Genomic DNA, 26,809 nt, shown 5'->3' on the forward strand with positions numbered 1-26,809 from the left:
GCTCTGGCTCTGTTCCACCTTTTTAGCCCATGTGAGCAGAGGCAGAAGGCTTCTCCTCTCTCCACCAGTTCGCATCATTCAAAACCAGGCTACGAGCGGAGAGAGGCGAGAACAGAACCAATCACCAGGAAAGCTGGGCAGATTAAAAAGCATTTGCTGGGCTTTCTGTGCGAGAAACTGGAGAAAACCCTGCAATTAGCTGTCTGCTGAGCAGGAGGGGATAAAAGCTGAGATGCTCTCCCAGAGTTGTCGGGCGTACGGAGGTGGGGAAATTGCCGACCCAGAACCAGCTGGTCGGAGGGGTGCAACGAGTGTGGCTGACTGAAAGCAGCACTGCTGCTCCCGGGCAGCGGGGCCTTTCTTCTGCCAGTTGCTAAAAGCCTCGAGCCCACCTTTCCGCCCCCCTGCGCTCTCTTGTTTCTTGGGAATGACTGGATACTGCAATCCTGCATTAGTGTTCAGAAAGAAACAGCTGTTCTGCTCCATCAGCTTCACGCATCCGCTCCTTGCACACGCACACACAGAGGCTCCCTTTACCTAACAAACAATTATTTAACAAAGTATGCAAATAGTATAATTACTGTTATTTGTTTAGCTGTTAGAAGTGTTTGAAATGTAAATGTCAACTTTGGGATTTTTGCAGAGTATGTGTGTGTTGTTGTTGGCCTTCTCTCTCAAGTTCTCCCCGGTTTGCAATTTGATGAATTTCTCCTTGTCCTAGAAAAAAAAGCTAATGTGATTTCTTGGCGATTACAGCAGAAGATGTTGAAGTGGGGATTACTCATAGTAACTTCTCTTACTTAGCAGAGCTGAGTGGGAGGCAGGATTCATTACACCGAGCAGAGAAACAAAGGGGAAATGTCTTTCAGCCGACTGCTTTACGTCTGCCGAGGAGACCTCCTTGCCAAAGTGCAGGGTTTCCCCTCCTCAGACACAGAGGTCAGGCAGGTCACGATGGTGAGACCTTTGTAACGGGTTCACAGGGACATGATCCCAGTGTCCCACCACTCCACCATGCAAGGGGGGAGCAGCATGTCTGTAATCAAGCACTAGCTCATGAGGAGGTGAATTTTTCTGTGCTGGAGGCTGGAGAATTAGACTCACGTTACAGCCACCCAGGTTGGGAGCACCTAGCCCAGGTCCAACCTTAGAGCAGGTCTCTGGTGCTCAGAACGATGCATTCCTGGGGTGCACCCTACCACCGCTCTCTCTGGCTAGGATTTTGGTATAAGAAGAGCACTGAGACAGTCAACAGTATATCACAGCCTGTAACTCAGGCAATCAATCCTGGGTTTGTTACCGATGCCAATGCACTTGAGGGCAGGACTTGGGGAGGTCAGTCAATACCGTGAAGATGCTGTTGAGTGTTTTTTTGCAGTCCAGTCTCACCAGCAGGTCTGTGCTGGGAAGACTGTTGCAGACATGGTCTCTGTAGCTGCCAGCATCTCTGATGCTGTTTCACTGCATCCTGTACGCACTGGGGAGGACCCGACCATGCCTTGGTTTAAGACCTTTCCTGAATGCACAGCTCTAAGACAAATCCTCTTGGATTCATCAGTTGGCAGCAAGCCTGCAGCTAGCTTTCTGTTCAATGTCTCTGCCTGGGCTCAAAAACCAAACAGGGAGTTAGAAAAGGGAAAGACTGCATCGTTCCACCTGTGTCCTACCCTGCCTTCCCTTCGTGACTCCTGTCTGAGTAGCATGCTGGGATGTGGAGCTAATGCTTTTCATGTGAATTCTGAGGAGGGAGAGGGAGAGAGGTTCTTATCTCTGGGCAGAATCAGAGGAACTGGGCAGAAAGAGGTAGTAAATACTACATACCTCAGATCTCCTGAGCTGGTGGGAGTGCATTCACACCTTGCTCAGCAGAGCCAGATGAAACCCAGAGCATGTCGCACAGTCAGTTTGCTGACTGCTTGTTGCAGGAAGGGGTTTGGGCCTTGTCCCCACACAGATGTGGCAGCTGAACCAGGTGGTTCCATGCCCAGAGTGGATTTGAGTCCATCAGTATCGATGAGTTCATCCCACGTCAGGTTATTGCTCCAGGAAGAGAAATAGCCCCTGATGCTATATGGCAAACGCCTTGCTACTGCCGTCTCTACCGCTCTATAAGAGGTCACAGTAGCACAATGAACTCGTTTGAAAAGACCAACCTTCTTCAGAGCAGGATATTGGTCACACATGGATCATGTCCAAGGCAGCACCCAAGCCACACATTCTCTTTGGTTGCTGAAGTTTGTTGGTTCTGATTTCTAGAGGTGCCTACTGCCCCCTCTCTGACAGGGATGCCCTGTCACCAGCATGGGCAGCAGCTCCACATCTAAGCAGTTACAGTATTCCCCAACTGGGAGGCTGCGACTCAGCCTGTGCCTGGTCGTGCTCAGGATGGGTCGGGGTATGAGTCTCCACAGGCAGTGGTGAAGCAAAAACCAGGTCCTGTTGCATGGCTGCAGGACAGCAGGGAAGATGCTGTATTGGGTTTCCTGGTGCTTGAGGCATCCCCTCTGCAGTTTGGTGGAGCGTTAGGAGCTGGCAAAGCAGCACCTTGGCTCTGCGGTGTGCAGTCTAAATGCTAGGATTTGATGAGTGGTTCAGGCACATACATTTCTTTTAAATTATGATGTCCATGCTCTTTGGACTAGCTTGTTAGTGACCTGCTCTTGGTCCAGGTACACACAACCACAAGCAAGGCTGCTGGCTCCCTGGACACTGGCACAGACTGTTGGGTCAAGGGTTGAACCAGCAAAGCCACTTGTTTCTTAATTGCAAAGACAGGAATTCAATGACCTTTGGCAGATTTCAAAGCCCAGCAGGCTCATTTAATTGAAACCAGTGATGATTTGTCATGGTATAGGCTCTCTGTATCTATTTAATTCCCTGTCGTTCTCTCAGTCTCTCTTATTCCCTGTTTTTCTCTTTCGTTGTGATCTCATTATGTCTGTGCCTCTCTCTTTTACTCTGTCTCTTCCTCAGCCATAGTACTTTATAGTATGAAGAAGTACCTTAGGATCTATTTGTCTTCGAGGATTTTACGTTTGGCCTGTTTCAGTATTTTCTCTACTTCACATCCATTGTCCAGGATAATCTCTTTCTTCCTGTGCTCAGAGGACCTGCACCCACTAGGAAATTCCAGCTCCAAGAGTAATCATAAATCATGCATTGCTTTGGTCAGTACCCACACGGCACAATGAGCTCCAAACCCCAACTTTCCACCTCTATCAGGTGAAGGTTGAAGCAACATTATCATTCGTATTTAAATTCCCTTGTAGGTGGCAGGTTCAATGCTATTAACATATTTCAATTCAAGCCATTCTTATTTTAATTAGCCTTAAGTAATTAGTTCTAATTCATCACCATTTTTTGCTCTCTGCATATTTTGAGTTATTTACTTGCCTTGCTAAGTAACAATTTGATGTAATTATGTGCTACTCATTCTTTCTATTTACATATGCTCACTCACTCAGATTTCCTCGTTGAAATTTCAACAGATCCTTTGAATTCCCTCTTGAATTGTTTTTTGTGTTGTCAGCGGTGTGGAAATTGTGGGATGGAAAGAGAACTGTTCCTCTTCTCTGGACATCTCGCGTGCCAAAGGCAGTGACATTGCATGTGAGCACCTGGCCTGGCAGTGGGCTGCTCTTGGCAGGGAAAGTCCATTGCCCAGATTTGTTTCTGGGAGTCTGGATTCACATATAAAAGCAGTTTGAGGACTGTATCCAACTAGCTCTCTCTTCCTCTTGGTCTGCTTAATTCTGATGCCAAAGAGACCAGTCACTGTTGCTGCTTCCCTTCATTTTCCTTGCCCAACTATAGACACTTTCAAATGGCCTGGCTTTCTGAAGTGCTGCACCTCCATCCCTCAAAAACTCTTTGCACTTTAAAATAAAGAACAACTATATATTTTAGGCACTTCTGTGTACTTTAAGTAAATTTGTCATGTTTATATGTGGCAATTTCCCATCTGAAAGACACTTTTATCTCAGCAGCCACTTTCCTAAATTCACCCAAGGACCATATTCTTATCTTTATATTCTTTCCTCATGGATTCCCCTTCTTTTAGCACCTTCTCCACAGCTGAGATCCTCAGAGGATCACAGTTCCCTGTGAGGCTATCTGCTGGTTAGCTGGTCTGAAACTACCTCTTTCACCCTCTCGGAGCTTGATTCTGAGAGGCCTTTAACTTGATTTCTTGCAAAAATATGGATTTCATGCTCACACTGAGCACGTGCATACATGTGTGTGTATCCCTATGTAAGGGTCCGGTGGGGGCGACGCCTGGACTCCCGACAGGGACAGATGCACAAACACAAGGCACACTAAGGTCGATACTGAGCGTTTATTACCTCTGCGTCTGAGCGGGGCTTCCCCAGCGATTCCCGGCCGAGGCAATAATGGAGCGGGAGAGTCCCTGGCACCGCTGGGCATCGGTCCATGGCGAGGAACGCCGGGGGGGCACTATACGTGATTTTTGTGTACTATACACATGCGCAGTAAGCACATTGAGCTCGTCACTAATCTCAAGTCAAGCCCAGGTGCAGCGCCGCACTGGCACAGGCCCAGCTACATGGCTATGGGTCAACATGCCCTGCTGATGCTCCTTTTCCCATGGAACGGTCTGGCTAGCTTCCATCGCCTATCTCCTTGACATTCTTCCACACTTTCCCATACACCCTAGTAACTTTTAAGTGCATTATCCAATTCCAGCTGAATTTGACAGAGGGCAGCAGTCTCAAAAATAGTAAGTTCCCTCAAGGTTTGAGCAGACAGGCAGAGGTAGAAGAGAGATGCCCTACTTCTGCTCAGGAAAAAAGCTGCCATGTTGTGCTGAGCCTTTATTAGCTGCTGGAGAATCCATTTGGGAAAGAGCACACATCTCAGCACCCCACCAACAGGAGGAACTTCAATCAGAGCACACACCTTCTCTGGCACCTGTGTCAATCAAGCTCAAGGAAAGCAGGATTTGTAGTTCTGGTGCTCATGGAACTACTTGTTTTTTCAAGTAGCTTTTTCACTGAAATCTTATCAGCCCTTTGAATCCATGTACCATTAGCAAATGCTTCTAGCTTCATGAATATGCACATTCACTATGTGTAGCATTGGCTTAACCGCTCCCATTGAAGTTGATAATAAAACTCCTGCAGACTTCAAAAGGAACAGAGTCAGGCAATGCTAAGCTCTTTGGAAAATCCCACCCCTGGTTGTTATTTTATTTTTGACACTTCTACTCAGGAGCTGTGGGATGGAGCTAAATACTCAAGAATGAGTAAAGAGAAAAAAAGAAAAGATCAAACAGCCGCAAATGAAAGCCCAGATTCTGAAGTAAATATTCAATGGGCCCATCTTTGGATCTAAGACTCACAGTGGGAGCAATTTTCCTTTTGTGTGAGGAAGGGTCACGAACTGCTGCCTCAAGTCATGAATGAGTTGCTGCACACCCTGAACTGGCCTCCATCCATGATATTTTCATAGAGGCCTTCAGTGGAAGTTTACATCTGAATAACACATAGCTTGGGACCTTAAAACTGCGTTGAGGCTTCACATGCCCATGGGTTGGAGTGGAACTGCTTCCTTAAATTCTGCCCCCGCACTTGGTTTTTCCACGTGTAGAAGGGCCTGGAGAGGCACTGTCCCCCTCCTCAGGCACCAGGTTAAAGTGATGACCCAAACCATCCAACTGTTCATCAACTCTGCAAACTAGCAGACTGTGAGTCACTTCAATCCCATCTTAAACTGTCTGTTCCTCCACTTCTCATCTGTTGCACAGGACGCTTTGTCACGATCAGATGATGTGAGAAAAGGAAGCTGCAGAGCTTTACAGTTCTTCAGTGTGTTTTCAAGTGAGTTAAGTTCTCAGGTCTCCATTTTCCCCATGCATTGTGCCATAACCATGGGAAGGTGGATTTACCATCCCGATTTAGCAGAGCACTAAATCATGTGAATTCCTTCATCCAACTGACTTCAGGTGGACATAAGCACATGCTTAAAATTATAACACACATGAGTGATTTCAACTGAGCAGAATTCACTCAATGTAAGCACATATTTACCTGTTTTGCTGAATCAGGGCATGTCCTTCCAGGGACTTTGTGTTTTAGTGTCTGCTATTTTGGTATCTTCTCCTCCTAAGATTATTTCCAGTGGAGAGAACTCAACACTTTCCATTCCAGCAGTATTTTTGGTAACAGTTACTATTTCCTGACAATATGTCTGTATTTTAGGACAAAACCAAATTACATGTTGGAAGCTCCTTTCCTCACTTGCAGTTTCTCCAACACTGCTCATGAATCAGTAACATCAAGACCATAATCTGGAAGAGGCACAATAGAAGCTATATTAAGTTTTATACAGACTTACCATCAAATTACATGCACTAGCTCTTGATCATGTTATTATATCAATCCATTTTTGCCTGTCCATTTGAAAAGAAATTGCTTTTATCTTGATGACTTATTTTTTAATTCAGACCTTGCAAGAATTTTACCTATAGTTTTTATCTAATGAGAGCAGAATTCTCCTACTCAGCTATATTTTGAGTTACTTGTAGTAAAATATGATTTTGTTGTTGCAAAGTTGCATGGATATAAGCAAAAAAGGGCCCTCTCACTGTAACCGAATTTTAATTGTTTTTCTGATTTTTGTCTTTTATTATCTGCTTCTTGAAGTGAAGTCTGTAAAAATTTTGATAGCAGTTAGGACTAGATGCTGACAAGCAGTGACATTAAAAACTCTGACAAATATTTTCTTCTTTTGCTCTCCTGCCTGCTCCCATAATCCAGAAGACTGTAAATTTACAATCCAACTTCTGTGGAGCAGGACCTGTCTTTTCAGTTCAGTAAATCATAGGTAAAATCCCTGTCCCTGACTATAGCATATGATCATTATTATAATACAAATCCTAGGTACTTCATATAATGTCTTCTTCTAGACTGTTTTTTCTGATGATCAATACTTTAGGAGAAAACAGGAGAATCATAATTGTGGTAACTTGCATTATCTTGTATCTTTTGCCCAATTCTCTGAGTACAATTCTCTGAGTACAAAAAGCTTAATTCTCCCTTGCCGTATACCTTGTACAAACTCCACATTGGTGTAATTAACTCTATTTGGTGCAGGACAGCACAGAATTGGGCCTAGTATTATCTTATATTACAGATTTTCCTTATGGTTGGTCATGAAGACCTGGGGAGATTGAAAGAGTCTCCATTTTGGATTCAATACAAATTATTTCCAACTTTTATCCCAGATATCTATTGTTTATAGTTTTACTGCCCAGTACTATTATAGATAACCTTAACACTGGTTTACTTTAAAAGCAGTTGTGGAAAATTATGTTTGACATATTTGACTTAATAGGCTTATTATTAAAAAACCTGTAAAGTTATAATTGCACTTTTTTCTAAGTGCCAAAGAGATCTTGAATATTTGTGGAAATAACCCACAGAATGAGTAGAAATTAGGCAGAAATGATTTCATACAAATGATACATTATCTGCTTAGTTGAAATTTGTATATTTTGTTCTAGATTGCAATTTTGTTCTGAAACTCGTATAACAGCACCTTAAGGGTTGAAGCCATTCAATGAATTAAATCTGTCCCCTAGTGTTTGTTTTTGTATATGGACAAGAGATTACAGCTTTTGTTTTGAACTTCCAAAATCGTCTTCAAGGCAATCGTTATGCTTTTGAATATTTACTTGGTAGTCTAGTATCTGTCCTACACTAGTTAATTCATGTAAATCTAAATAAATGGTTGAAGGCAGGGTGGCATCAGAAATATGGAAATAGAGCATCTGGATAGAAAGGGTTGGGTTTTGCAACATTTCCATTGAAATTATTTTTTTCTGCCAGAGGAACAGATGCAGTGAAAACACAGTCTTATCTGCAGCCCTTCTTGTGGGGAGATTAAATGAGTGAATCATCTATCAAAACATTATTTCATTTGATTAAGTATAGGATATTTATAGCATTTCTAAATATGAAACCAAATCCAGGCAAATAAAGGAACGTTCATGAAGAATGGCCACTCTACGCGGTCTGATGCTTTTCCTGTACCCAAAATGTGTTTAAATTCCTGTTTCTTTACTTAGGTAGAGTGGGTGCAGTTCAGAATGCATTATAGATCATCTGAAGACAGTCTTCTTGTTTGTGTACATTGCACGCGTTTAACAGACTACAGTCCTAATGTTTACATTTTGGACTGATTCTATGGCCAAAAGACCTGTTTGCTTGTAAGTGTCCAGTTGTTTCATATGAGAATAACAATGTTTTCAAGAGTCTGCCTTTTTCTTGTATTTCTATACAAATTCTACCTGGAAAGCCTAAAGAATAAGCAGTAAGATGATGTAAGAATTCATAGCTTGCAGGAAATTACAAGATTTTTGACATTTATTTGCATTTTGAATAGAATGACATTAAGTTAATTTTAAAGTATATTTCAGGTTAATTTAAATCTCATTTGGATATGAATATATGAAAATTATATTATTGGATAAAAATAGAAATGAAAGTCTTGAAATGAAATGTTTGACTTATCAAAGCATTTCTAATTCTTTTAAAATGAGATTTTGCCAGAACTAATACATGTCAGGAGAAATTTCAGTTTTGCTAGAACTCAACTTTCTGGTGGGAAAGAGTTTTAATGTCTGACCGGGAACACTTAGCTGTAAAACCAGCTGCTCCCAAGCTTCACCAAGAATTAAGTGTCTTACAGCTCTTTGAGCACTGGTACTGCTCAATACTGTGATGTTGGGGTTTTTTGTTCTTTTTTGTCTTTTTCCTGACTGAACTGTATCTTCTTATTTAAATAATTCTGTGTTTGTTCTGAAAAATTTCTGTATTTTAATACATATATTTCACTATATGAACTCTCTTATAAGAAGACAAGCCAAACCCTTTTGTCTTACTGCCCCTTTCATGGAAATCTCTTTTGGCCAATTTTATTTGTGATTTTGCCTTTTCCCTTGATTATATATTGAGATCTCTGTTACACTTATCAGTATTCTATCTTGCTTTTAGTTTACAGTGTTTGTTCATAGAGCCTGAAGTCTTTGTATTTCTTTATCAAAGGAGGCAGTTTTTATAACTACATTTTCTTTACATTGTTAGCAATTCCCAGAATTTTCCTGAAATAAGAACCTTTGCTGCTTCTTGTGGGATATAATCATGAGTAATCCTGAGTCATTTAATTTTACATATTCTAAAATATCGTCTCTAAGATGGTCATACTGACATTTGTGTTCTCTATCAATGCAGTATTTAAATCTGAGTTTAATGTTGTGTTTCCCGTTTTCCAGTGAACAAACTGAACCCAAAATATACCTTTATTTGAATCTTTTCTATCAAATATTTGAATGCTAGTATGGAGGATGATTATTGATTTTTCAGTTAAATGAAGTAGTCTTCTGCAGAAATCAATTTTTCTCATATATTCACCAGCTGTATTTAAGAACTAGCATTTGGCTACCACTTCTCAGAATTTAAAATAAAAAAATCTCTCATGCGGTGTCTTTCCTTAGGAGATCTCCAATATTTTACAGTAATACTAGTCTGCTTTTAAATGTAGAAAAATTGAGGCTCAGCTGGAGAAACTTGTCCCAGGTCACTCAATGGCTTAAATAAACAGAAAAAGAGAAAGAGTCGTTAGTGCTATATTTCGTAGGCTGCACCATCATTCTATTAAGTAAATCTGTTCAATTCCAGGAATATAATTTATATTACTAGCCTAGAAGAAGTATGTGTGTGTGTACATGTCTCTAGATAGATAGATAGTATATGTGAGTGTGCATATTTATATACACATTCACATATATTGCATATATATGTATATATAAATATGCACATATATAGTCTATGTGTACATATAATGTACATATAATGTATATATGTGTGCACACATATATATTGTATGCATATAGGGTGTGTGTTGCTGTATATGTATTTATGTACATAAATATTATATATATATATATATATATATATAATTTATTTCCCCTTGTATATCACCTACTGTCTTAAAGGTGGAGAGTGACTTGCAGTGTGGAGTCCAGGCTCTATCCCCTTGAGGTCACAGTGCCTGTCTGGGGTTTCAGACTACCAGACTTTTTCCCAAAACACGTTAGCTGCACAGGCCCTGCACAGTCTATGTTACTTTTGGTATCACACAGTGAATTGGAGGCTTGCTCAGCCCTCTCTTGAACACATTCCAATGAACACCGTGAACATTCCCTTAAATAAATATGATCCATCTTGATTTTCCAGATGAGTCAGGAAAAAGCACTATTTTTTTCTGATAAGAGTAAACCAGTTAGTATATAGAACTGGAAGCCCTGAAGGCATTCCCCTGGCTCCTAAGGGAACTCTTGGATTTTAGCCATCGGCTTATCGTCATCAGCTGCATTTTATGTCTCTCTGGCAGTGGTACACCCCAGGAAGGAGCACAAATCTTTCTTCTTGTGAATTAAAGCCCCCTACTATGGGTAATTAAAAGCCTCCACCTCTGTCTTTAGCCTCAGGAGTTTTATTCCCACTGTTCTTGGATGTTTGCTGGCTTTGGAGAAGGGTGCTGACATACTCTTTGTAATTTAACTGCCCCCTCAGAACCTGTTGCAAACATTTCCTTTAGAAAGCTATTTATGGATGGCAGTCTGCCCATCCTCTGGTAACCTCTCCTTCCATTTACCCCACTATTTCTTCGTCATTTTCTCATGTTGATATTTGAAAATGTAATGTCTGGTTCTTCTGTAGAGTTCCTGTAGCTCCAGTCCTGGGCTTGCACAAATAACCTGGCCTGTGTTATAGTGCAGCAGTGGAAGTTGTAGGGTTTTGACCTGAAGGCTCTGAGGAGTGTATAGATCTTGCTCTTCTGAGAGGACTGAAATTGGCCCCCACTAAAGTCACTGCAAAAATAACTTCATTGTCTTCTGGGGAACTCATAGCCAAAAGCCACTAGAAGACAGTGGGATTGTTTTTGCAGTTGGACTAGCAATCAGACCTGGACAGATTTTGATGTATTAAAAGATGTCTGTCAGCAACAGTGGTATTAGCAAGCCCTCTTCTTCCATAGGGCTCCAGCTCCACTGTAGATTACTATCATTGACCCCAGACCACAGCAACACTGAGACATGGAGCCAGTTGTATCAAGCCTGGGGCTACCCCAAACTGGCTCTCAAGGTTGTAGACAAACCCTTAAAAATGCAAGACATGGCCGCTCAAAAAAGAAGATGGGTACAGCTGATTTCTCAGAACTAAAATGGTGATTTTGGGATGCTCGGAGTATCCCAGGAAAGCCCAGGCTCAGTAAAAGGCTTGATCTTTTTGAAAGGCTACACTCAATTTCCCTTGAGAGACCAGTCAGTCACTGCTTTCCTCCTGGGATTGCAAAATTGTAATTTTCAGGCCAGGCTTTGGAAGGAATTGGATGTAATCTGTACCTTTGGTGTGCCACGAATGAATTAGATGATGTGATCAGGCACTGAAGTGTCCTCGGGTCTCAGTTAAACACTGAGATCACCACAGTATGTGCGTATGACAGAGAGGATTTCTGCTCATCCATCTCCTCCATCCATCTTGTCAGGAGAGCACTGCTTCTCTTGTGTCAGCTCACTGCAGGCATTGGGCAAGTGCTCCTAACGTACCAGTTGCTATGACATTGTGGTGCCACAACTTCGTATACTTTCACCAGAATCAAGGATTGCTTAATTTTAGCAATATAAAGGTTAGGTGCCTAGCCTAAGTTCATCATCTAGACTCCTCCATAGTCGGTGGAGAAAGTTCAACACCTCCAGAATGCAATTCATCCCATCCTAAAGTAGATGTCTAAGACAGGAAGAATGAATCACTCTCTGGGGGATGGTGTGGATCTCTGTTCACTGACGATAAAAGAAGTCTAGACAGTTACCTTAATCTAGACATCCAACTGCAAGGCACCTTCAGCTGTGTGAGATCTAGCTATGCTTTTGAGTCCCTAGAGACAGAATTAGAAACCCCTATTCAAATGCGACTTAGATTTCCCTGCAGCTTTCAAGCCGAAGTCACTTTTGACAATCAGACTTCTTTCTCAGTGAGAGTCGCATGACAGTTTTACCATAACTGAATAGCTTTTTAATGAAATAGTTTTTACCTTCAGTCCCATCTGGGAATTGTCTATGAGAAGTTGATGATGGTTTGAGGAATATTTCTTTCTGTTGCTTGCTGAATCATTGCCACTAATAAATATTGCTCTATGATTTCCTCACAAGGGTCTGTTCCATGTAGATAATATTCAAAATGCAGTCTCCGTTGGTTACTTTGATTGAATATGTGTCACACAGCATGTCCTCCATGAGCAGGAATGCAGCCCTTCAGCTGGTCAGTTGCAAATATTCACATCTGTGAGTTCATTTCTCATGGTCTGAAATTCTTCTCTTATCCTCATTTCCAATGTCATATTTCCTTGCACTTGTCTTCCTACGAGCTCATTGTTAAAGCACTTGTGGAAAGGCAGCACAAGGAAAGGAAAGGGATGAGCACAAAAGGAAAGTGAGAATGCAGCAGAGTAGCAAGAGTGTAAGGAGTTATAGCGCATCCCCTGGACCTTGAAGAAGGAGGCTGCCGTGAACATGTTGCTTTGCAGCTGAGCTGAGCTAAGGGCTCTCATGTCTGAAGAGCAGAGAGCTTCCACTTCCATCATTGCAGTTCCTCAGCTTGCCCACCTTGTCCCATGGAGATGGTCATCACAGGAGCAGAAGCGGCATTGCAGCCCAGAGCATTGGTCTCGGGGATCTTCCTAGGGGAAACTTTGCCCTCCCCACCCCCCGGCATCAGTTGTTCCCCTTTCCAACCGAGTATCTTAGAGCAAAGCCGTCTTCAGCTGGTGTTTTACTGAAGAGAGCGGACTGCGAGCACAGGCAAGCAAAGCATAACATCAGCTCCAAACTGGTGGCCTTGCTGCCAGGGTGCAGATACCTGCTCCCCGTTGGTTGCAGAGTGGATAGATGAGGACAGCAACATTTTGAATGGCTACAATGTGCTTCATGAGATGAGGTGGATGGATGTGGTGCTCAGCTGGCAGGACGGCCTGCTGGAGGGGTACCTTCAGACCATGAGTTTCTGTGTCCAAAGCGTCCATCCAAGGTGAGTTACAAGGAGGAACAACTACTTCTGTTCAGCAGCTCTGCAGAGAAGAATATCTGCTTTGGATCACCTTGAAATATATCAAGATTTAATTCCTTTGATGTATGCTTTCAGATTATTTTTTGCTCTTCCCTGTTTTTAACATATTCATATTAAAAATGGAAACAATCTCCAGGGAAAATATTGAAATGTTTTGACCATTATGGTTAATGCAAAACAAGCCCCTTTTCAATATTCCTTTTGCCCCTGCTTTTTTGGGAGGCCATAAGTTTGGATGAGTCCTGAAATGGATTTTTTGTGCATGAGTAAATTTTCTAGTTGCCAGAAAAAAATAATTTGCCCAGCAATGTTACAGGTGTCTCTTTGCCTCCCCTGCCAAGACATCTGCCTGTTGCTGCCTGCTGGAGTCCTTGGAGGAGTTCAAGCTGAAGCAATTGATACGTTTGATTCTGGGAATTCCCTGGTTCAGCCCTCACTGTGTCAGCTCTGAACAGAGCCTGCCAAAACTCAAGCAAATAGTCAAGAAAAGGTTGAGGTACTCACTGAGCTCAAACTATTGTACAAGAAATACCCTGAAGCAAAAACAGAGCTATGAGACACCATCACACACTCAGCCGCTTCCCCCACCCCGGCAGGCACCATGCCGTACCAGACAAACTCCTCCAGATAGGATCCAGGCAGAGATGTTTGCTTAACACAGCAGCTCTTTGAAAAGGCAAATAAATGGACAGTGAAGCTACACAGACATGTCACTGTGCAGCGATTTCCGTTTAGCATTTACGCTTAGTGCCAGGAAACCCTGACTCATGAATATGAAATCAGAAGGAAAGGAAGAAAGCAGTTGTTCATTATTAGAGCTTCGAACGGAGCATGTTGTGGAAATTAGCATTAAAAAAAATGTAGGTTTAAAAGGAGGGGGGTGGTTTCTAACAGTCCAGTGGGTCTGAAGACCTCAACTCCGCAACCACATGATAATCCTAAGTGGGGTTCTCCCTGCCTGCAGGCTTTGCCCCCTGGTGTTACTGCTGGAGAAGGCCCCGAAACTCGGAGATACCCATGATGAGGCTCTAGCTCACAGAGAGGAGGGAAAGCAGGCCCTCAATATTCCTGGAGCTCCCAGAAATCCTCCAGATTGACACTGGGAAAAACAGTGAGCACAGACAGGGAAGAAGAGCCATTTAATAAGTGTCAGAAATAGAAAAAATAACCAAGAGCAACGTCCAAGGGAAAGGAACAACCTCAGAGGGGAAGTCAAAACAGCTGCAGCAGTTTCAAAGAGAAAGCTCTCATTTAATTGGGCCTTAGTTGGGTGAAAGTAAAGGACCCCAACCCACCGATCCTTCAGCCATGCGGGATGCTCAGCCCTGACTCACAACTGCACTGTGGGGCTGAGGAGCGGCCTCGGTCAGGCTGACACAAGTATGTCTCAGTTTAACGCGAGCTGCCTTTCTTCCAGCCATTTTGGTGGGACACCGTCCTTCTTTTTGCAGGTATTTCCTCTCTCCAAAGATGAGCTCATTCTGCCTTAAGCCAAGCTCACTCCTGGTGCCAGGCCCTGGGGAGGAATTGGCACCTTGTGGTTTTGTGGGTCAGGAGAGCGTTGAGAGGGTGCTATTGCAGCAAGTATTTTTGATGGTATCAGGAAGTAGGAAGCAGGTAGAGACATGTCAGCTTCTACTGCAGAGAGGGGAGGGCTTGATTTGCAAAGCAGCTCTTTGTATACAGCCCTGGGAGAAGCTCAAGGCAGCGAGGAAACATGCCATCTCTGCTATTGTCTTCATCTGAAGCTGCCCAGCTGTGCTCTACAAGTACCAATCTATTTCCTTGCATCTTGGTAATTCCAGCGCCCTTAAAATATTATGAGAGCTAATCTAACGGCATGGGGTATGGAAGCTCTCAGCACTAGTGAAACATTAGGCAGATATTCCAGGCATGAACTGCAAGAGGAGGCGTCCTAAGGACAGCCTCAGTGACAGCCAGGTTGGCAATCACATGCTGGCTTGTGCAGTCATATAGGTGTGAGTGCAAGTGTGGTGGATCTGCCAGGATGCCTTGGGTGCTCCTCACCCACATGGTCCCTCAGTGGCAATGCGTGGTCACAGTTGTTTTGCAGATGCAAACTTTGCCCCTAAGCTGGGCTATGCAGAGCTGCCTGGCAGGACTCTCCTCAACCCCATGCTGGCTACTACAGTTTCAAATAGCTGTTGACAAGCAGGGCACACTTGACGTGAATAATTAAAATACCTGCTGTGCTTTTAAATAGCTCAGAGGCAGTCTTGGAGCTGAGTGTGTGAGCAGGAGGCAGCTACTGTGTGAGCAATTGCTGCTGTCTTTGGAGGACGCCTAAGGAAAGAGGTGGAAAGAGGACTAATATCCGGTGGGAAGTTAAGAGCTTGATGTGCCTTCCATTAGGAGAAGAGCCAGTGTTGGCAGCTTGATCCTGCAGGGGTGCGTGTAGTCTGTACACACTAAGAGGAGACCGACAACTGAAATGGCTCACTTGCTGATGGACCAAAATCTCTCGGCACCAGGCTCTCCCCTTTGGTCCTGCCCTTGCTCCTGCTGGCAAAAAGAGGGGGATGAATGACAAGATGACCTCACAGAGGAAGGAAGACCCTTGCTAAGGGGCTTTTGGGTTTGTGTTTGAAATGCAGCTCTTCGGGAAATCATTTCTCTGTGGAGATCTTGGAAAGGGTGTTTTGGGCTGACACAGGAAGCAGCAGAGCATATCCCGGTGAGGCGAGTCGCTACCGTGGCACAGGCAGCGTCGGACAACTCCCCTTCACATGGATGCTGTGAGCATGCATGGAGCCTGAGGAGCAGGATGCTCTCTCTTTAGCAAAGATGTCATTTTACCAAGATATTCATTAGACACTGAATTGCAAACGGCTTCTACATGAACAATTAAAGAGTTTCCCACAGCTTCCTGGTTGCCGGATTCCCTCTGTTCCTGTGATGCTGTTGCTACCCCCAGCTGCTGCCAATCTTTTATTATGATAGTGCTTAACCCCTGCTGCTGAGGGAGCTGATGGGGCCTAATGCAATGTGGGGACGAATCAAACACCATATTAGTGTCAATGCAGCTGGAGTGCGGAGCTGGGAAATTGTAAATTGTTTCTTCTCTAGAAAAAATGAGTTTCTAGACTGGGAGTGGAGGGGAGATGACATTCCTCATGAAGTAGTTTCAGGTTGATTTGAACAGCTGGGTTGACCATATGCATGTATATGTATATTTTGCTGAGGAGAGCTTGAGCAATTCTAATTTTGGGTCACTGTGAAGTGATTTTTTTTCCTACATTTTTTTGGTTCAGCCATTGATCCCAAAGTTTGGTTATGTTCACAGCTCTGCCATAAATACCTTCAGGGCAGACAAAAGCAGAATTTCTAATAGAAGCAAGAGAAAAAGGCCTTTGGGGGACTGGGGCACAGTAGAGCGAGTAGGAAGGGACGTGTGTGTGGAGAGAGCTTTCCAGCAGAGTGTGAAAGGCAGCCTGGCATCTTGTCCTTTCTCAGGTCTCATGTGAGGAGATCAAGCTATCACCTGGCACCCTCTCCTGTGGTCCTTCGCCCACATAAGGTGAGAGCTCCCAAGATCAACAAATTAGTCTGCTTCTCCCCCCCGATTGCAGAATGTTATCCATCTAAAGATTTCCTTTAATTTAGAGCCATGTAGAGTTTGAAAAGCCCTTCAAGTTCACTTGGGCTGATGAATTGGTAATTGAGTGTACCTGGATGTCGGTGTCGTCCTCGCCTCTCTCTGCATTTGTATCAGTCCGTGTTTGTTTTCCTGAGCTGTAAATCACTCGGAGCTTGGAGAGGCTTTTATCAAATCCTGCTAGGAGCCAGTAGCTTTCCCTTTCACAAATACATTGCTAATGCCACGTGGAATTCATTGGCTTTGCTGCTCATTTAAAAACAATGAGGATGTTATTAAATGAAAAAATTCCTTAGCAACGGTGGGGGGGAAGGCGGAGGAACAGAATTGCTCCTGTCTCTTCAGTGCTTGCTCCTTCAGTCTAATATCTGTCCCATTGATCTCCTAATATGCTCTGCTTTGAAAGCCTGATTTATTGCCCCATGCTCTCTTATCTCTCTGCGTGTCTCAGTCTTTTAGAGAACACATTGTTCTAAGCTTCATTAGCAGCCAGCACGGTCTGCCCGCCTGCCCTCAGCCCAGCCTCCCATGAGCAGCATGTTGCCTCCTCGGCTGCAAGCATTGCCCCTTTCCCTGGAGGATATGGCCTGACCCCTGCCACCAGTGGACACAGGACAAGATTTTGCAGCTGCCCTCTGAAGGTTAAGCACCTGCCTTAAGGGAGTCATCCAGTTTTTCCAGTTATGGCTTATGCGTGTTTGGTGTCCACCTCAGGATGGTGGTGCCTCTTGAGATACCTGGCTCTCTCCATCAGCTGTAGAGCAACCCCAATCAACTAGCCCCAACAAGGGGTTTCGCATTTAACTGGCTAGCAAGGCAGGATGAATTTTACCCTGTGGTCTGATCTTGCCTCCTGGCAGGGAGTGACTCAGAAGATGATGTTTCTGGTGAGCTCCTGAGGAGAACCCCCAAGGCAGGTGATGGGATTACCTGGGGCTGCATGGCCAGGCGTGAGTACTGGGGAGACAAAGTGGGGAGCCAATATTGGCACCCCAGCACCAAACCCACAGATAAAATGCCTGCCCTCATATACCGCTTCAGAGTGTCACTGTCAAGCGTGGGGTGCATGAGCGCATGCTGCTGGGCAGGAGAGAGGTGGTCCATGCACCGGACCAATTCAGCTGTTCAGTCCAGTTGTACTGGCTCTTTCCCCATGTTACCTCACAGGCATGGCTGATATTCGGTCCAGAGAAAGTGCTGTAATGCTGAAAGACTTGGCAAAAGGGAATTTCAAGCAAAAGATTTACCAGTCCTGATGTGCAATTCTGAGGGCCAGTCTGGTCCCAGCTGACTCATCCAATGAGGGAACTGAGACATTGCCACGTGACTTGTACAGCTCATAAGCACAGCCTACATTTTGAATATAGATTATTTTCAATGGACTGTTATGGTGATATTTGCTCAGGGGAAAAATGGCAAATTATTTCCATTAACAAATAAATGTAAGAACTTTGCAATCTGTGTGTGAACATTTCATGAGCATAAAATGAGGTGAAGTTTGCCAAACAGATTATTCATTATGAATTGTTCACTCAGCTCTAATTGCTTGGGTCTAATTGTTGTTAGAAGGGTTGTGTGATGCCTTTGTAATGTGCAGTAAAGGTCAGAAAAGTGCTGGTAAAAATGACTCCGTGATAAGTCAGGTTTTTCCCTAGGTGTAATGGGGACCTACCTGCTTAGTTTAGCAACAGATGTAAATGATACTATTTGAACTCCTGTTGTCACCGTACAGTCCAGATAGCTAACAGAGTGTGAGTTGTGTTTTATCAACACCCACTTTCTCAGCAGAAGAAATAATTAAATTCACATGCAGAACCCCCATCTTCTCATGCGTAGTGCTGTGCAGCTTCCCTACATCTTAGCTAACTACATTAGAAATTACTCATCCCGTGATCATGGATGAGAAAGCACAAGCTAGAAAAGGATCCAGCTTAGCTTTCAGATCTGAGGTGGTAATTGCAGGCCTTGTGCTTAGGAAAAGCACCACTCTTTCTCTGCTTAACCTGACAAACTTTGTCTGGAAATCTAGAGAAACAACCAAAAAGAGAACCCCACTGTCTATCTTTCATCAGCATTTTCTGAAATGGAGCCAGACTTAAAGTCTCGCCTGTTCAGTCTTTCATTTTACAGGATATGTGCCCATCTCAGAAATACCAGGTTATTTGTCCTTCCCATTCCCATAATATTCTCATGTGACATTCACTTTCCTGGAAATCACTGATCCAACATTCACCTACCTGCGTTCAAATACCTGTCATTGTTCTTGTGCTACTGTCCTTCTCTTTCCAATTCAGACATTATATTTCATAACTGACCTCCAACTACCTATTGCCTCCTTGTGAAACTTCTCACCCTTGTCTACCTGATTGATTAGTCTATTATGTTCTCCACTCTCCTGATGACTTACAGATTGCCTGGTATATGTCACAGGCTTGCTTTTTTTCTGTAATATTTATTCTTGGAGTTTTGCAACACCCTCCGGCTACTCTTCTCTCTCCCCATTCACTGTCCTCCACTTGCCTTGCTTGCAAAAGTCTAGTTTGAAAAAAGGAGGAGAAATCTTTTGCAAAAAAATCCTACCTGCCATGAATGCAGACATATACTGGTTAAAAACTACATTTAAGGCACTGCTGTTTTCAATGGGGCTCTTTATTTTCTTTGCATCATTTGGAGGTAATAAAGTGTCACCACATCAGACTGTGATTGGTAGCATGGTTTGGAAGGCAGCTTTCTCTGGAAAATTTCCTCACCTGCATAAATCAATGAAACAGTGACAGATCAGGGAGCAATGTTGTATTTAAGGATGTGTGTAGGTAGGACAGTTTTGCCTTGCTGGGGGAGAGGTCTGGGACTTGTCCCAGATCCATCCATCTCCCCACATTTGTCAAGGTTGTCCAGCTCTCTGATACTGTTCTAGGCTTATCCCAGCTCTGTCCATCACTCTGACGTTTAATTAACTTCCTTGTTCTCCTGGATCTTGCATCGGATTTGTGTTGTCTTTCTGAAATATTTCTTAGGTCACATCTGAATAACAACAGGAGGAATAATGAAATAGTTGTCCCCGATACTGCTATTATTGTTATTATGTTGATGATAATAAAACAAGACATTGAATATCACGATCATGATACTATTACAGTTATTGTCACTTACTCCCCCTATATTGGTTGTCTAGCATCACAGGTGAGCAAGAACTCAGCAATAGTGGTGAGAACAGAGAGCCCTGGCCAGATGAACAAAACTAACAGAGAATAAACAGAAAGGGGTTTGGAGGTGAGGAGTGAGGACAGAAGACAATAAAATCACAATTAAGATTTAAAATCACATTTACAAGACCAATCCCACATGTTAGGATGGTTAAGCTTATTAAAATCTGTCCATGCTGGGTGGCTGGTTGCTGGGAACCTAGCTCAGTGGTGGTGGTAGTGGCTCCTCCCTCCTCCAGGAGCTCTGTGTTGATGTCTGTCTTGTACCATCTGCCTTGGGCATGCTCAGAGCCATCCATCTTCCTCATAGCTCTTTCAGTTCCCATCTGGCATTCATCCCATTCTTCTTACTTTAGTCCCAGGTCCACTTCTAACATCTCCTACAGTCCCTCCTCCACTAATGGGTGGATTTCTTTCTCCTTTGAGTTACTATGTTGAGCAGCCAATCTCATTGCTGGTCCATTCCTTGGATCTCTTCCTTTTCACATCTGGTCCTTGCCTCTCCGAGTCTGATCCATTACCTGAGTAACTAAGCTGTCCCTGGGACAATCGAGCCATCGTATTAATTAAAGCTCTTTTATATGAAACTCCCTCTTACGTTTTCATTTTTCCCTTGCAGTTCAAATACTGGGCTTGGTGACCCACCTTCCAGGATACCTGATGCTGTGTCCAGTGTGCCTCCCAGCCCCTACAGACAACTAGGTGATGTTCATGACTTTAGCAGGAACCAGCAGCAACGCACAGGCACAAAGGTAAGAGGTAACCTTTTCAATTGTATCTCCAGAGCGAAAGAAGTAGGCTGCTGTGCACAAGCAGGTGTGAAACATCTGGGCATGGGAGAGTGTGGATGAGGACTGTATAGATGGAGCAAGTCTCTCTGGGGAGAGTTCAAGTACATGGAAATCTTCCCCAGATACAGAGTGCAGCATTCATTTCCAAGAGGGAAGGCTGGTGCAGATGGAGACAGCAGTTCAGGGTTGTGTTTCTCACGTTGCTGTTCCTGGGGTGACTTCTGGAGGGCCTCTGCTCTGAGCATGGGCTAAGTGTGGACCTTCCCAGGGAAACCCTAAATGGATGAGCTGCTACTGCTGCACTCCTGAAAGTGTGGTATTTATCATAGTAAAATTGCCTTTGCCCAGAGAATTTGGCCAGTTGTCTTAGGGGTGAGCAGGGCTACCAGGACAGCTTGACCTGGAATACTGAGAGTTATTTGGCAGCACGCTTCCAAAAATCATGCTCAAGCCTAATCCATGATTGGAGTGATATGTGTCTCGGTGTGCTCAGCAGGTGATCCCTGGCCATGAAGTGCTCGAGGAGGGCCTGCCACTCAATCCAATCTCCCACATGTGCAAAGAGGGGGAAAAAGTCAAATGTGTGACTAGATCTAAATTCTGTAAATGAGTCCTTTCTTACCATAAGCAGCCCAGAGGCTGTGAGGAGCAAGGACTGGACAGATGGCAAGAGGCAGAATGGGAGATGGTTAAACATCTTGAATTCCCAAGGCCATCCACCTCTGCAGGGTGGTAGCAAGGAATGTAACTTGGCTCCTGCCTGACAGCTTTTAGAAAGAGCAAGAGTAGGGTTCTTTTTTTAAGATGGAATTCATAGTCTCCTGTTACACTTCAAGGAATAAGGAAAAAATGTGTTTTTCCCCAAGGATGAGAAGTGGAATGTATACTTCCATCCCAACTCCTGCAAAATTGTGTTTTACAAAGCAGAAAGAGAACATCAGGTTCACACTGGTGCTGTAATTTAGTTTTCTAAGACCAGAGTTTGCCATGTGTTTCCTGTTGAAATGACTAACTGTGCTGGGCTCTAAGAAATATTCCCCCTCTCTCTCATCTCTACCTTGACACTGTAAAAAGGGTTTTCATCAATCCAGCGAGAGAGAGAGATAACTTTTGTATAAAAGTGCACAGTCCACAGGGTTGGTTTTTTTGGGTAGTGTGTAATTTTTTTTTTTGCACTGTTATTATTTAAAATATGCTTTTTAAGAGGACAAAAGGGAATGGTTTAATGGAAACAAATTTCTATAGCAAAATGCGCAGCTGGATAAAAAAAGATTATTTCTGTTATTGCTTGGGTAGACAGGTAAATTTGGAATTTCAGTACAAAAGGTGTTTAAAAGTGTGCTTAAACTTCTCTTCCATGTGCTGTTGAAATTGAAAAGAATAATTTCAGGAGAAAAACTTTTCTCTGAGCCTCCATTTCCAGCATTGTCAAGTCTATGGCAGCGGTCTTTTCCCACAGCTATTATCTTGTTTTCACCTTTTCTTCTTCTGCATCATTTGTCTTTTTTTGAAGTAAATGCAGTGTGGGTGAAAGGTGTGCAGCTCCAGGGGCTGGCAGGCTCTGCGGACAGTAGGGCTTGAGCTGGTCTGGGAGGGAGGAGCAGTGGTGCTAGAGGTTCATGGACACCTCTGAAGGCCAGAGGAGACAATGAAGGGTGGGAAGGAAAGATGAACAACCTTGCCCAGGGACAGTATTTTTAAAAGCACCCACAAGTCTAGAGCTCCTAAGACCCGCCTTCGGAAGAGACTTTTTAAACTGATTAGGATTGGTTAAAAGCATCACTGAGGGGAAGCAGAGCTTAGGTGCTCGGGTCCCTCCAGGCACACAAAAATCTCAGCAGTGCAGACAGATAGGCAGCAGCGCATGTCCTGATGGATCCAGACCCAGAACCAGACAATGAATTACAAATATGAGTGCCAAAACAGCAGGCTTAGGATGTGAAGGATGAAAGACAGTTCTGTTATTTGAGCTGATCAGCCCTGCATCTCAAAGATGTTTACATCAAAGACTCCTGCAGGGTTTTCACAATTGAGTGTTATACCATTTAGTGTCGAGTTACCAATGATGTAAAATGGGAGTTCCAGAGAACGCCTCATGCCTGCTGCAAAGTAGCAAAAGAAGAGTGTGTTTTGAGAACTATTAAGCTGAATAATTTGGGATTGGTCTCTGTGGACACCGCGAGCAGTAATTGCAACAAATGTTCTCTGCTCCCCACCTTGGTTCCTCCTTCTTCTCTCCCACCCTCTGCAAGGACTGGGTCAAAGGCTGCCAAGACAGCATTACCAATATTGCTCCTTTCCTTGGTAGTTATTGTTCTTTGTGTTCACTTCCCAGAAGCCTTTTCACAAGCAGGAGGCTATTTTCAAGGGTTGCAAGCATTCATCTCAATATACATTTTCATGGTTATTCACCTTGGAAGAGCTGGAGAGGTAATAGACTTTATTAGACCAGTTGAAAGGAGTGCATGAGTGTAATATTGTGCAAGGGGGGTCAGAGGGCTAGAGAGAAAGGTCCTCTGAGATTGCTGCTGAGTTTCTTGCATGAGCTGAAAATTAGATGTTGCTGTTTAGTTTGGCACCATTCTTCATGTTGTGTAGGCTCCACTGAAAACAGCCAGTGCTGAGATCTCCTGCACTGGAGCAGCAGCATTACAGAAGCCACCAAGGCTTGAGGAAGTAAGAGCAGTAGGATTTGTAGCGAAGAGTAATATCTTCAATTAGGTGAAACAGGCAAGCTTGCAGGTAGCCATGCTCACTCACAGCTCTTGGTTGCTTGCTTGAGGAGCACATGCCTGTATGAGTTTGGCGATGGTCTGCGCAAGTGCAGAGAGGTGAGTCCTGGCCAGCTCATGTCTGATGCAGGAGGCTCTGCAGGCAGGTAGCCGGCTGACACCCAATTGCATGAACCCTTCTCCAAATGGTTTCGCACGATGAGCAGATGAATAAAAATCATCTCCTGGGCAATTCACTCCATTCATCAATTAAATTGTTTGCTGCGAACAGTTTGGCCCCATCTAGCTCCAGGATTTCAGCCTTGTAATTTTGCTGGCAGAGGATACCAATGCCATGTCCGTGAAATCTGCCTGCCAATTGCTTCTCCTGCTAGGCATTTTCTAGGCTAACGATTCTGAAAATCTTGCCAGCAGCTCCATCTCTGTCCCTTTCAGGGCAAGCCGCTCAAAGAAAAGATTATAGCAGGAGTTACTGCCGTGTCCTCAGGTTATAACCCTGTTATAAAACAGGCTGAAAAAAAGGGGGGCTGCAAGAAGCACAGAACCACCTGGATACTGTCAGCTTGATTATTTTCTTTCTCATTAGAAAAATTAAAATCCTGGCAAAAGAAATCGTTGCCCTCTCCCAGCTGCATGGTAACCCGCCGCGTGACGTGTGATGCTGGTCGCAGGCTGGCCCCCCACTGCTGAGAGCTGCCTCCCGCGGGGGGGAGATGGGTCTCCCTGCCCACTTCTCCATGTCTTCCTGTGCCATCCGTGAGGTGCTGGCATCGGAGGGCAGGGACGTGAGCCCTGGGCACAGGGCTGCCAGTGCCGCACCTCTTCCCTGCCTCCGTCTCCCAGGCTGCTGGGCTCAAAATCCAGAGATTTTGAGGTCATATCTTCTTGAAACGTCTCATCCACCTCTCTGTCCACCTGCTGACGGTCACTAGAGTCTTGCTTTTCTGTAATATTGTTGACTTTTGAATAGCAACACTTCTGTAAGTGAAAACAGTGATAACAGTACTACTTTTGAATAATGACTTTGACCTCAGAACTCTCCATTACCTTCATTTTACAAGTTAGGCACACTGAGGCATATCTAGAGCCAAATAATCCTGATTGATTGTGGAAGTATTGTCAGCCAGGACCTGCTGCCCTTCAGAGATACTGGTCAATGTTGTGGTCTTCAGTATTCGGGTGACTTGTAATCATTCTCCCTCCAGCAGCTGCTCTGTCCCCATGCTGATGAACCAGGCTAATTTTTATGTTTCAGAAGGATGGAGCTTTACAGTCAGATTTGCTTTAAATCCTTGGGTAAAATTCACTAGCCAGGAGGTCAGACTATTGAACTGTAATGGTGCCTTCTAGCCTAAAAACTCAACAAAATCTTTGGACTACATAACCCCATGTTAAATTCAGAAAATTTAAGCTATCCATGCTGTGGACATAAAGTACGCTTATCTGCATCCGAGGTATTTCTGTGGTTTGAAATTAGGCCACTGTTATATACATAGTATTTACATAGCAGGAAAAGCTTCCAGCTAGGATGAGCTATTAGAGACTGCAATTCATTTCTCAGCCAACGTGGAGGAATCCCCGCTGCTAATAGGCACTGAAACTGGGGGTGAAAGGAGAGCAGGGCCCAGCCTGTGGTGCCAGGGTTGGAGGGAGTTTGGCACCTTGAGGATGCCAAACATCCACCGTGCCTGCCCAAGGACGTAGGGTGTACCTGCCCCGGCTTAGGGTAGATTTTCCCTTCTTCCCAGTCTTTTGCCCATGGGACTTCCCATGCCACCTGCATCGTGTCCTTATCACCCTGCCTCTGGCAAGCAGCAGGACCCACGTGTCACATGGAGTGATGAAGCCTCCTGTGATGTGTAGCCACACAGGCAAGTGTTGCAGAGTGGTGGAGCAAACGGGGCTAATTCCTTCCTGAGACTCTCAAGGAATCGGCTTACAGCCCAGAGCTCTGATTACTCTTTTCTTAGCCTACATAGCGGTAACCACATACACCCTGAAATTACCCGGCTTTTTTTCCAAAGTCCAGGGGCTGGTCTGGACTTACCTGATTGATTGGTGTGAGCAAATTGCAGCCCCAGAGCAGACAGTCATGAAGTCCTCTGCAGGTCTGTGTCTGTAGACACAGACCCTTCTCAAAGAGCAGCCAAATGGGGAGAAGATGGTTTGAAATCCCCGACACGCGGGACAGGAGACATCTTGGTGCGATGCCTGATCCCACCTGACAGGCCAGCGCTGCGGAGCGAGCCTGCTGGAGATAGACGCTGTTGGCCCGTTTCCAGCATGTGGCCATCATGTTGGAGCTAAGAACTCGAACAGACTCACCTGCTGGGATCCTGGCAGCCAAAGCACCTCTGCAATGGCCAGCGAGGGATAAATGCTGTCAGGTGAAACGCAGAGGGAAATGTTTGGCTGATGGGATTAAACTGCGACTCCCACCTGTCTGGGGTGTGAGACAGGGCAACGTGGGCCTCCGCTGCTCCCTCACGCGGTCTCCCACCGCTGTCTGCCAAGCCCACCCCGGCTGGAAATTAAAGTCAGGAAATCAAAGTCCTTCTCCCCACCTCCTGCTGTGCCTCTCAGGCGCTGACATTAACACCGAAATGGCTGACATTAGCTTCGGATGGATTTTAATAACCCCCTTGCAAGCCTGAATTACCAAACCAGTGTGAGGTTCAGCACATGCTGGGAAACCTGGCCGGGAAATATCGATAAGAGGCCGGCTGGCGGGCCGGGGGCTGACCGCCTCATTGCAGAAACTCTCCAGACTGCAGATGCAATGCCAGACCCACCTGAGGGTCGGTGGTGGCTTCTGCCAGGGCCACCCCTGGCTTGGGGCCCCTGGCAGCCGGGTGTCTCCTGGAGAGTGGCTGCTCTGGCATGCAGCGGCTGCAGGAGTCCTTCCACCAGCAGGTCCCTAGCAGGCCTGCGGGGTTGCTGGCCCGGCCTGTGGTTGCATCTTCTGTGCATCCCTGTGGCACCTCTGCTGGCACAAGTGGTCCAGGAGCGAAGCAGCTCGGTCCTGGCAGAACATTCCTCCCCAGGGGCAGGATCTGGACTGCCACAGAGAGGTGGAAAAACTACGCAGTGCCACGTGTGGGAGCATCCCCAACCCTTGGCAGCACTTGCTCTCTGGCGATCAACGTCAAATAAAAGCCTGGGTTTAGCAGAGCCCGGCAAATCGGACGCTAAATGAGATAATGGTTGGCCCAGCTGGGACTGCGGACTAGTGTGTGAAAATCTTGCAAGGAGATTAAAAGGTGTCCCCAGGCAGAGGAGGGTATTTATTTCTTTCTTTGCAGCTGAGATGTACATG

The 26,809-nt window shown here is 44.7% G+C and overlaps 1 long non-coding RNA gene across 1 annotated transcript in view; it reads left to right on the plus strand.

The window, feature by feature from the left end:
• LOC106491312 (uncharacterized) overlaps positions 1-26,809 on the plus strand; it is an 89,547-nt gene that overhangs the window by 18,733 nt on the left and 44,005 nt on the right. The window contains exon 2 of the long non-coding RNA XR_001293757.2: positions 20,590-20,722. This is a non-coding gene — a long non-coding RNA (uncharacterized lncRNA). The remainder of the gene's footprint in view (positions 1-20,589; positions 20,723-26,809) is intronic.

The sequence above is a fragment of the Apteryx mantelli genome, chromosome 16, assembly GCF_036417845.1.
Source record: "Apteryx mantelli isolate bAptMan1 chromosome 16, bAptMan1.hap1, whole genome shotgun sequence".
In the NCBI taxonomy this organism is placed as follows: domain Eukaryota; kingdom Metazoa; phylum Chordata; class Aves; order Apterygiformes; family Apterygidae; genus Apteryx; species Apteryx mantelli.